This window comes from Mobula birostris, chromosome 5 (genome assembly GCF_030028105.1).
Source record: "Mobula birostris isolate sMobBir1 chromosome 5, sMobBir1.hap1, whole genome shotgun sequence".
In the NCBI taxonomy this organism is placed as follows: Eukaryota; Metazoa; Chordata; class Chondrichthyes; order Myliobatiformes; family Myliobatidae; genus Mobula; species Mobula birostris.
This window is the reverse complement of record NC_092374.1, coordinates 189,497,303-189,508,463: the sequence shown is the minus strand read 5'-3', so window position 1 is coordinate 189,508,463 and position 11,161 is coordinate 189,497,303.

Here is an 11,161-nt window from a genome sequence, read left to right as displayed (position 1 = left end):
AAAACAGCAGAACAGCTTTGGCTACCCTCCAATCCTCTTGTACCTCTCCTCTCCATTGGTCAGCATGGAACATATTTTGGACACTATGTGACAGGGACTCTATGGAATATATGGTGTGGTTCCCCAAGTAAAGCAAGCCATCCAAATCAGCTGGCAGGATGCCTCATTGCCAGAACTTGTCAACAACACAAAACCTTGTTTGGTTAACAGAGAGGGACCCTCACAGTCATATCCTCCCTGTACAGATGACAAATCATTCCCAATTCATGCTGCCCTCAGGATGGCTGTGGTGGGGAAGAGACAGTCTCCCACTTCCTTGCAGGCAGTGGATTTGCTACGTGGCTGTGGAGAATGACACAAGGATCCTTGTCTTGGTTCCTCACCAGCAATTTTGTAACAGAGGACTCTGATTTACACGCTGTCCCCAGGAATGTACAAACAGATGGAAATCATGCTGTCGAAATCTCAACAGCTTACTGAAAGATGCCCTTTGCCTGCCCATAACATGTTGGTCTTCCAGCACAGCAAGATTCCCATGACAGAATGCTAAACACCGGCACACTCCAGGATGCTGATGTATGTGATGGGGGTTGCACTGAAGCTTGGTGCAGCCAATGCCAATGCAAAGCTCCTTGCGGAAGGACCACAATATAGGGTGCTTCCGTTGCTATACACTGAGAGGCTGAGTCCAGGTGAGCAAGCCCCAAAAGCACTGAAATGGTATCTTAAGGAAAGCCCTGCTGCTCTTAGCCTACTATATGTGGGCCAAATAGGACCTTCTCACCGGGCAATATAGTCAGCATGTGTAGGTCGGGCCAAAGTGCCTGCTTCCATGTAGCGTATCTCTCTCCGTGTTGTAGCCAGTGCTGCACGGGTCATATTTTCACTTTGATGGTTTCTTGTCAGCTTCTCAGCATGGATGGAGATTGGCAAGCTTATCAGTCAAAAGGTAGATTGTTGGAACTAGTGAAGTCAGGGTTTTAATGCTGAACATCAGCATCAAACTTTCAGATCCTGTGTTTGGAATTTTCTGTAATTCATAACCAGTCTGACCATGCAAAATTATCAGCAAGAACAACCTCCCATTCTTATTTCTAATCACATTAACCGAGTGTCATCCTGATTCGGTAAAAGGAAGGTGTTAATACTCTGTAAAGAGTACAGGAATGTACAAGAATGTTGCCAGGACTTGAGGGGCTGAGTTACAGGGGAAGTTTGGACAGACTTGGATTTTATTTCTTGGAGCAGATGAGACTGATAGGTGATCATATCCAGGTGTTTAAAATCAAGTGGGCCCTTATTAGAGTGAATGAACACATTCCCCTTCCTAGGGCTGGAGTCTCAAGAACTAGAGGGCATATGCTTAGGGTGAGAGAGGAAAGATTAAATCAGAACTTGATATGCTAATTTTTACAGAAAGAGTGTCGTGCACGTAAAATAAGCTGCCAGAGGAAGTGTTTGGGGCAAGTACAAAAGTAACTTTTAAAAGAGTCTGGACAGGTACATGGATTGGAAAGGTTTAAGGGGTCATGGACCAAATATTGGAAACTGGAACAATCTTAAATGGGGCAAAGCCATAGTAGCAGAGTTAGTGCATAGACCATATGGAAGAGGGGCAGAATTAGGCCCATTGGGTTTGCTCCACCAATGATTTATCATCCCCCCTCAAGCCCACTCTCCTGTCTTACCCCCATAATCTTTGATGCTCCTACAAATCAATAACGGATTAATCTATGTTTTATACATAGCCAATGACTTGGCAGACACAGCCATCTGTGGTACTGAATTCCACAAATTAATCACCAGTGTCTGGCTAAAGAAATTCCCTCCCATCTCCATTCTGATTCATTTTGTTGTATTCTGAGTCTATGCTCTTTGGTCCTGGACTCTTTCACTGTTTGGAAAGGTAGTCCCACGTCCTCTCTATCTTGGCTTTTCAATATTTGTTAGGTTTCAGTGAGACTCCTCACCCACCTCATTCTTTTAAACTCCAGCAAGTCCTGGCCCTGAGCCATTTCAAATGCTCCTCATATATTAACCCTTTCATTCCTGTCCAAACTGTTTCTCAGCTTTCTACGCAGCTCAATAAAAAAAACAAAATCCTCTTCAGGAACTCCTCACTTTATACGCCTATGTCATTGGTGCCAATAAACACAAGACTTCTGGCTGCTCAACCTCTCCCTTGGAGGCATGGAGCAGATCAAAACATCTCTGATCCTGGCACCAGGGAGGCAAATATACCATCCGGATGTCTCTATCACACCCACAGAAACTCATTTCTGTTCCTCTGACTGAGGAATTTCCTATCAAAACTGCAGTCCTCTTCACTACTTTGTTCTTCTGACCCACAGCACCAAACTCAGTTCCAGAGATCCTGTCACTGTGCCTCCCCACTGGTAGGTGATCCCCTCAATAGTATCTAAATTTGTATACTTAATACTGAGGGGACTGCCCACAGGTGTACACTGCACTGCCTGTGCATTTCCCCTCCTTCTCCTGACAGTCACCCAGTTACATGTCTGCTGCAACCTCAGTGTCACTACCTCCCTGTATCTCCTGTCAATCACCTCCTCATTCTCCTGTATCATTGAGCTGCAGCTCTAGTTCCTTAATATGTTCACTCAAGAGCTGGAACTCAATGCACCTGGTCCAGATATGTTTATCTGGGTGTCTCAAGGTCTCCCAGATTTCCCACATCCCACAATGAGTACAAAACACTGCCCCTGGATCGATTTTCTCTCATCTATTATGCCCTAACAGATGAGGAATGAACAAATAAGGACCAAGAAACTAGCGTACAAGACAATGTAACTCACCCAAAACTGATCTTGACTAATCCTGACTCACCAAAGGCACTCGAAGCACTGGTACACTCCAGAGGAACAGCCATTCTGCTTGCACTTGAATTATTCTTATGGACCATTTCTAATAGAACATAGAACATAGAAACCTACAGCAAATTACAGGACGATCAGCCCACATTGTTGTGCTGACCGTGTAACCAACTCCAGAAATTGCCTAGAATTACCCTACCGCATAGCCCTCGATTTTTCTAAGCTCCGTGTACCTATCTAAGAGTCTCCAAACGACCCTATTGTATCCAATCCCACCACTTTCCATATGAAAAACTTACTACTGATATCACTGAGGAGCAAAGAAACATAGAAAACCTACAGCAAAGATAGGCCTTTGGATCCACAAAGCTCTGCCGAGCATGTCCTTACCTTAAGACTACCTAGGCTTACCCATAGCCCTCTATTTTTCTAAGCTCCATGTATCCATCCAGGAGTCTCTTAAAAGATCCTATCATTTCCACCTCAACCACCGTCACTGGCAGCCCATTCCACGCACTCACCACTCTGCGTAAAAAACTTACCAATGACATCTCCTCTGTACCTGCTTCCAAGCACCTTAAAACTATGCCCTCTCCTGCTAGCCATTTCAACCTTGGGAAAACGCCGCTGACTATCCACACGAGCAATGCCTCTCATTATCTTGTACACCTCTGTCAGGTCACCTCCCATCCTCTGTCGCTCCAAGGAGAAACGGACAAGACAATGTAACTCACCGAAACCTGATTTTGATTAAGCCTGACTAGCCAAAGGCACTTGAAGCACTGGCACACTCCAAAGCTGAGTTCACTCAACCTATTCCCATAACGCATGCTCCCCAATCCAGGCAACATCCTTGTAAATCTCCTCTGCACCATTTCTATGGATTCCACGTCCTTGCTGTAATGAGGCGAACAGAACTGAGCACAGTACTCCAAGTGGAGTCTGAACAGGGTCCGATATAGCTGCAACATTACCTCTCGGCTCTTAAACTCAATCCCATGATTGATGAAGGCCAATACACCATATGCCTTCTTAACCACAGAGTCAAACTGTGCAGCTGCTTTGAGTGTCCTATGGACCTGGAACTCAAGATCCCTCTGATACTGCCAAGAGTCTTACTGTTAATACTATATTCTGCCATCATATTCGACCTACCAAAATGAACCACCACACACTTATCTGGGTTGAACTATATTTGTCACTTGTCAGCCAAGTTTTGCATTCTATCAATGTCCCATTGTAACCTCCGACAGCCCTCCGCACTATCCATGACACTCCCAACATTTATGTCATCTTTAAATTTATGAACCCATCCCTCCACTTCCTCATCAAGGTCATTTATGAAAACCACAAAGAGTAGAAGTCGCAGAACAGATCCCTGAGGCACACCACTGGTCACAGGCCTCCGTGCAGAATATGACCCATCTACAATCACTCTTTTCCTTCCATGGGGAAACCAGTTCTGGATCCACAAAGCAATATCCTGTGCCTCCTTACTTTCTCAATAAGCCTTGCATGGGGTATCTTGTCAAATGCCTTGCTAAAATCCATATACACTACATCTATGGCTCTGCCCTCATCAATGTGTTTAGTCACATCCTCAAAAAATTCAATCAGGCTCGTAAGGCACGACCTGCCTTTGACAAAGCCATGCTGGCTATTCCTAATCATATTGTGCCTCTCCAAATGTTCATAAATCCTGCCTCTCAGGATCTTCTCCATCAACTTACCAACCACTGAAGTAAGACTCACTGGCCTATAATTTCCTGGGCTACCCTTATTCCGCTTCTTGAATAAGGGAACAACATCCACAATCCTCCAGACCTCCGATGATGCAAAGATCATTGCCAGAGGCTCAGCAATCTCCACCCTGGCTTCCCACAGTAGCATGGGGTGCATCCCGACTAGTCCCGATGACTTATCCAACTTGATGCTTTCCAAAAGCTCCAGCACATCCTCTTCCTTAATATCTACATGCTCAAGCTTTTCAGTCCTCTGAAAATCATCCCTAAAATCGCCAAGATCCTTTTCCGTAGTGAATACTGAAGCAAAGTATTCTTTAAGCACCTCAGCTATTTCCTCCGTCTCCAAACACACTTTCCACCGTCACACTTGATTGGTCCTATTCTCTCACGTCATATCCTCTTGCTCTTCTCATACTTGTAGAATGCCTTGTGGTTTTCCTTAATTCTGCTCGCCAAGGCCTTTTCATGGCCTCTTCCCGCTCTCCTAATTTCATTCTTGAGCGCCTTTCTGTGAGCCTTATAATCTTCTAGATCGCTATAATTACCTATTTTTTTGAACCTCTTCTAAGCTCTTCTTTTCTTCTTGACTAGATTTACAACAGCCTTTGTACACCATGGTTCCTGTACCCTACCATCCTTTCCCTGTCTCCTTGGAACTTATCTACGCAGAACCCCACACAAATATCCCCTGTGCATTTGCCACATTTCTACTGTCCGTTTCCCTGAGAACATCTGTTTCCAATTTATGCTTCCAAGTTCCTGCCTGATAGCCTCCTATTGCCCCTACTCCAATTGAACGTTTTCCTAACTTGTCTGTTCCTATCCCTCTCCAATACTATGGTAAATGAGATAGAATTGTGATCACTATCTGAAAAATGCTCTCCCAGTGAGAGACCTGACACCTGATGAGGTTTATTTCCCAATACCAGATCAAGTACAGCCTCCCCACCTGTAGACTTACCAACGTATTGCGTCAAGAAACCTTCCTGAACACTCCTAACAAACTCTACCCTATCTAAAGCCCTCACTCTAGGGAGATGCCAATCAATATTTGGGAAATTAATATCTCCCACCACAACAACCCTGTTATTATTACATTTTTCCAGAATCTGTCTCCCCCGTCTGCTCCTCGATGTTCCTGTTACTATTGGGTGGTTTATAAAAAACACCCAGTAGAGTTATTGACCCCTTCCTGTTCCTAACTTCCACCCACAGAGACTCTGTAGACAACCTCTCAATGACTTCCTCCTTTCCTGCAGCCGTGACTCTATCTCTGATCAACAGTGCCATGCCACCAGCTCTTTTGCCTCCCTACCTGTCCTTTTTGAAACATCTGAAACCCAGCACTTGAAGTAGCCATTCCTGCCCCTGCACCACCCAAGTCTCTGTAATGGCCAAAACATCATAGTTTCGTGTGCTGATCCACACTCTTAAGTTCATCCGCTTTATTCATAATACTCCTTGCATTAAAATAGACAAATCTCAAGCCATTGGTCTGAGTACATCCCTTCTCTATCACCCGCCTATCCTCCCTTTTGCACTGTCTCCAAGCTTTCTCTATTTGTGAGTTAACATCCCTTTCCTCCGTCACTTCAGTTCGGTTCCCACCCCCCAGCAATTCTAGTTTAAACTCTCCCCAATAGCCTTTGCAAACCTCCCTGCCAGGATATTGGTCCACCTCAGATTCAAGTGCAACCCGTCCTTTTAGTACAGGTCACACCTACCCCAGAAGAGGTCCCAATGATCCAGAAATCTGAATCCCTGCCCCCTGCTCCAATCCCTCAGCCACTCATTTATCCTCCACCTCACTCTATTTCTACACTCACTGTCACATGGCACAGACAGCAATCCCGAGATTACTACCTTTCAGGTCCTGCTTCTCAACTTCCTTCCTAACTCCCTGTAGTCTACTTTCAGGACATCCTCCCTTTTCCAACCTATGTCATTGGTACCAATACATACCACGACCTCTGGCTGTTCTCCTTCCCTCTTCAAGATATCGTGGATGCGATCAGAAACATCCCGGACCCTGGCACCTTCTGAACACCCCTTCTGTACCTAATTCCAAGAACCTTCAAACTATCCCCCCTCCTGTTAGCCATTTCAGCCCTGGGAAAAAGCATCTGTCTATCCACACGATCAATGCCTCTCATCATCTTATACACCACTATCAGGTCACCTCACATTCTCTGTTGCTCAAAGGAGAAAAGGCCAAGTTCACTCAACCTATTCCCATAAGGCACACTCTCCAATCCAGACAATATCCTTGTAAATCTAATGAAGCCCTCTTGCTGATTGGTTGCTCCTCAACTCAGAAAAATGACTGTGAAACTCTGTGTTCAACATCTCAATCACCGTCCTGATTAAAAACTAGTTCTTTTCACACGCCCCTGGTGTAATTGTCCAACTCAGAGAAAAGTGCCTTGAAGCTCTGCTTTTTAAATCTTGGATGCATGGACCTGACTGAAAGATAGCTCTTTTCACAACCAGTCAGAATGCTCTCCATCATACTTTTATACCAATTTGCCTTTGTTGACTTGCAAACCTCCCCAAACTCCCCATGAATTTCTGGATACCTCCATGAATGGAAATAACCTGTTAGCGTCTACAATGTGGAAAATGGTCCAAGTCATCTATCTACAGAAGTACTTCTTGTTCTTTTATCCACTTAGTGGCAGAAATTGCATGGGTCCTAGCAAAGATAGTTAAAATATGAGGGCTATGGGTAATTCTTGGTAATTTCTAAAGTAAATACATGTTTGGCACAGCATTGTGGGTCAAAGGGCCTGTATTGTACTGTAGGTTTTCTATGATTTTATGTTTCTATTTGGAGGCTTGGATGATTGCTGAGCTCAGCAAATGTTTGCTATGTTTGGCTCTAATCAAGAAGCCATCATCAGTGTGCAGCTGAGGGTGTTGTCTCCTCAGAATGCCAGGTTGTATATTCCTCTGGGGTCTGAATGGATATTGGTTAGACTTCATAATCTAGTTGACTGGTTTGACAAGTACTACATTGGTCAAACGGGAAGAAAGCTATCGATCTAGCTACACAAACATCAGCTAGCAATCAGAAAGCATGACCCTCTCTCACTAGTATCAACTCATGAAGATGAAGAACACCATTTCAAATGGATGACAACCAGAAACTTGAATCAAGCAAGAAAAAAATATTAAGAATTTCTTGAAGTGTGGTTCTCTACAGAAGGATCCATCAACAAACATATCGACATAAATTTTTATGAAGAAAAGAGAAACAACAACATCAACAATCAATGAATCAGCAATAATCTCGGTGTCTGGAAAACACTTCCAATGTACCTCCCTCAAAATTAGCCAAACTGTTCGCAGAACCGATCAACCAATTCACCATGTCTATTAATATCCATTTGAACCCCAGAGCTGAGGAGCCAACACCCTCAACTGCGCATTGATGATGGCTTCTTGATTGGAGTGGAAAGTCTGCAAACATTTTGCCAAGCTCAGCGATCAATCAGACCTCCAGATTGTCAACCTGAGCTTCTGCACAGAAACCTTGGCTTCACACTGTTAGATTGTCCTTTCACCCCCTTCATCCCTCTGTAACTGAAAACTAAAAACCTTCATCTGCAACATTAACTGTTTCCCTTTCTACAGATGCTGCTGTTCGGGCTGCAGGTTATCTGGTCAAGAATGTTCTTCAGAAGTTAACAATGAGGCACAATCTGAAGGTTACAGCTATTTTATTAGATGCTCATTAAAGTGCAGGCCATTCAGTATCAGCTTGAAGCAGCAGGCAAGAAAGGCAGGAAAACCATAAGTACCAGCAAGTAACAAATGACTGGAGACTTTACAGTCCCTCCTTATACTGCAGACTAGTTTAACCTGGTCAGACAGGGCAGTCTACAATGATAGGCAGGCTTGATTAGTACCAGCAAGACATCTCAGACTTGCAGATCAAGAAATAAAATAAGTACAGAAGCAACAAAACTAAAATTACTGTAACTCCCCTGAAAACCTAAAAACCGGTGATTAAACAAACATTTAAGTATACATAAAGAAAGATGAGATATAAGAAAAATAACACTTCACATAGCAATTTAGACCCTAACCAAACTCTGCCTTACCTGCCAAATGTCCTCTGAATTTGTGAAACTCTTACAGCCTTATAGATGTTAAATATGTTCTCTATTTGATAAGATTGCTAATTACAGCATTTCAATGGAAATTATTGGAATCCTTTCTGGCCGAGAGACATCATTCAACCAACATCACTAAAGTTGCCTAATCTCTATTTGCTATGTTCGTGACTGTTGTTTCAAAGTAATAGGTGGTCACACTTCAGGCAAAGATTAGGTTATTCTTTTCTTTGGGTCTTTGGAACTCTGTTCATCAAATAGTCTTTAAATATTTTTAAAGGTGAGATAGCTAGGTTCTTGAGGAGCAAGGATATGAAAGGTTTTGGTGTAAACAGGAACATACGAGTTGAGGTTACAGTTAGATTATTCCCTAACTTTACTGAGCTTCAAAGCAAGCTCGAGGGGTATTGCCTGCACTATTAATACAAGTTTTTGCCAGTTTCACTGTACCTCAATATTGGCTAATAAACTAGAGTACATATCACATTCATTCACTAGGTTACACTGTAGTCTATCTTCTTTGGTGGACTTCAGTTTGGGAGGAAAAAAGTTGGCCAGGATTCACATTCCTCATACAAACTTCCACAAAGTAGACAATGAATGAGGAGAATGGAATTGAATTTTAAAACTGCAGTGCAACCAAAAATGTATGAATGGGTTTAGCCCAAGTGATGAATTTCTTCTGTCATCATGCTAAAATTAAAGAAATTTTCAACAGTTTTGTGACTAAGGAATACTGTACAAATAAGCACCTCAACTCTTCTCTGGTATTCAACACAATTGTTGCTGATTGTCTACTTTTATTGCAGTCATCCCAGTTCCAGTGATTTCTTCAATACACAGAAATTGATTCACCTTTTTCATAATTGAACTCAGGGACTGAGATCCTACAGATGACCAAAGTAGATTATCCTAACATCTGAGTGAATACATTTCTCCTTATCTCAGCACTAAATGGCATGTTGCTCATTCTGCGACTGCCACCTGGTTCTAAATTTCCTCATTTGGTGGAAACAATCAGCTGTATACCCACGCTGTGGAGCACTGTGAGAATTTTGTGAACTTAATGAGATTGCTGCCTATTCTTCTACATTCTGAAGCCTACAGGTTTAGGCTACTCAATCTCACCTTATACTACAAACCGAAACAAGCCTTGTGAAATATCTCTGCTTAACACTGATCTATACATATCCCTCAGGTCACAGTATGCTGGTCTGAGAAAGATCAATTTCATTTTTTCACTCTGCTTTCTGTGCATTATTCAATTTCCAGCCATATCACTATATTACCCTAATTTGCATGTATTCATACAACTACCAATATATAGCCTCATTTGAAACCTTCTGAGAAACTTACAGGGTACATCCCCTGGTTCCTTTTATCTTTTCTGTTGATCACATTCTCAGGACAGTCAAGGGTCATTTTTGTTTAATACGTCCGTGCTTACCATACCAAGTTCTATTTCGTGATGTTCTGTTATCACATCATTGTAAATTCCAGCAATATTCCTGCTATTAATGTAAGATGAACATGTCAGTGGATCTCTGCTTCATCTCTCCCTCCTTTTCTAAATAGTGGTTTGTATCCTATAGGATTTCACTCTGCAGAACAGAATCCATAGAATTTTGGAAGACACTATGAGAACATTTCCTAACTACCTCAGCTGGTTTTAAAACTCTGGCACATATTCTCAGAATTTATCACCAGCTTCCCCATTTAATTTCCTTCAGTTCTCTTTCCCACAAGGGGCTTTGTTTTTTAGTATTTCTGGTAGTTGATGACCACTGCAATTTCCATGTGTACGTTACAATTTCTCCACTCTGCCTGTGCTAGAAACCCTTATCCGCTCTCATTTTCTAATTTTCCTTTACGCGAGAGAAAAAAAAACAAAAACTTAAGTGTGGTCGTCAATATTTCAATTGTTAAAAATATCAGTAGTGCCATGCTATATATTTTCCCCCAATGCTATGTGATAAAAGATTAATCTAAGTCGGAAAGCTGAACATTTCCAACTTTTATTAATGTTATATAATACTGCACAGGACTGAAAAAAGCTGCAGGGTGTTGTAAATTTAGTCAGCTTCATCTTGGGTACTAGGCTACAAAGTACCCAGGACGTATTCAAGGAGCGGTGTCTCTGAAAGGCAGCATCCATTATTAAGGAACTTCAGTACCCAGGGCATGCCCCTTTCTCACTGTTACCATCAGGTAGGACGTACAGAAGCCTGAAGGCACACACTCAGCGATTCAGGAACAGCTTCTTCCCCTCTGCCATCCAATTCCTAAATGAACATTGAACCCTTGGACACTACCTCACTTTTTAAATATATAGTATGCCTTTTTTTGCACAATTTTTAATCTGTTCAATATACTTAGAGTGTAATTTATTTATTCATTTATTTATTATTATTGTTACTATTTTATTTTGTTTTTTTCTTCTCTATTATGTATTGCATTGAACTTCTGC